The sequence below is a fragment of the Sinohyriopsis cumingii genome, chromosome 6 (genome assembly GCF_028554795.1).
Source record: "Sinohyriopsis cumingii isolate HCF-2022 chromosome 6, ASM2855479v2, whole genome shotgun sequence".
NCBI lineage: Eukaryota > Metazoa > Mollusca > Bivalvia > Unionida > Unionidae > Sinohyriopsis > Sinohyriopsis cumingii.
Window position 1 is genome coordinate 46,333,465 of NC_142966.1, and position 1,993 is coordinate 46,335,457.

The window sequence follows — 1,993 nt, forward strand, 5'->3', positions numbered from 1 at the left end:
TTCCTCAAAGATTATTTGGAGCAAAGTGTAGACACTATAATAGATATTGCGAGTGAATAATAGTTTTATATAAGAATATGAATACTTTGCAAATAATTGTCAGGCAAGTTTAAAAGTTAGCAACCGATTTAAATTGTGGACATATTTTCGTGAGTACTGATACTTTTTAGGTATTGTTTTCCAGATAGATCTCTGAGATATTGCTTGCTGTACAGACCGCTACACCAAGTAAATATTCGATTTGCGTTCTAGAGAGATCACTAAGATATTGCTTACTGTACAAACCGCTACACCAAGTAAATATTCGTTTTGTTTTTTAGAGAGATCACTGAAAATTATTGCTTGCTGTATAAACCGCTACACCAAGTAAATATTCGGTTTTTTTTTCTAGACAGATCACTGAGAGATATTGCTTGCTGTAAAGAACGCAACACCAAGCAAATATTCGGGTTTTTTTCTAGACAGATCACTGAGAAATATTGCTTGCTGTACAGACCGCTACACCAAGTAAATATTCGTTTTGCTTTCTAGCGAGATCACTGAGAGATATTGCTTGCTGTACAGACCGCTACACCAAGTAAATATTATATTTCATTATCTAGCTGATATTGAGATGGTGCAGTATATAGTTGGAAGAAAAGTTATATCGCCACAGTTACAATATTACTTTAATCGCGACATTGACGATATCACTTTTAAAACTTCTTGTCCCATTTAGAAAATATGTAATATGTATGTTATTCCATACTTATTTCATTTTTTTCTTCTTCATATATTGATCCTTCTCTCTCTCTCTCTCAGGATGAATATATCACGAAAAGTGTCAAGACTGTTGACCCTTAATATATATTTGTGAAATCAACGAGGATGCGCCATCATAAAATACCTAAAGAGAACTCCAAACAGCAAAAGATAGTCCTCAAGTATTACTTGTTCTATAATCACTTTTCCGCATGAATCATACTAATTGCCGGTGATTGAAATAGAAAGACCTGCTGCTTTTCGAAATTCCGTCACCGATGCTACAATATAAACTAAATCCTAATTTTAAAACTACGTTCCTTACTGATATAGAATGAGACATTAGGAAATTTGAATAATACTTTAATGGCAGTGTTATTGTAGTCGTAGATCTAAACACAATATAAATAAAAGGCCAAAGCATTTACACTGTTTATCTCCAAGTATTCAAATCGATATTTCAAATAAACGGCGTATTTTCAGGATGGAAACTTTAATGTTCGTCTTAAAAATAATTCTCCCAATCGTGAATGTAGAGAAAAACAGAAGCTATATGAGAGTGCTTTGATTAATTACAATTCCTTCGAATCCAATATAAATAGAAGGAATTACAATATGAAGACACATGAATCTGCAGAACGCGCAAGTTATTCTATAAATCATGAGGGCAAAAATTGCATGATTTACGACAAGGAAATCCGCCTGAGTTTCAGAATCGTTTGAAAAGTACGAAACGTTCCAATAATTATTAGATTGACTGTTATGATTTTACTTAACGTTTTAAGAAAATCGTATTAGATTTGCAAAAAAAATTTATCTGTCAGTTAAAGGACACAAAACGGAGGACAATTATGTTACTGATTACTTAGTTATATTCTCCAACAACAACTGAAGAACTTAGTTGGAAAACATTTAAACAATAATAAAGCACCAGCTTCTGACACGGTTTTGAATGAACCCATTGTTAAGTCATTTCCACCTTTATCAAATTTCACACTGAAACTTTTTAATAAGATTTTTGCAGCGGTATTTATTCTTCAAAATTTGAGCAAGTGTCTAAATATACTAATTTAAAAAAGTAATCCCGTCCGATCCAAATAGTTATAGAGGGATAACATTGCTTAACTGTACAGGGATAGTTTTCACTTGCATATCACAATACAGACTCTCCTCTTCTACCATTAAAAATAATGCTATTACTGACGCAAAACTTGGTTTTAAGAAGAATAGGAGCTCAGTATACTTCATTTTT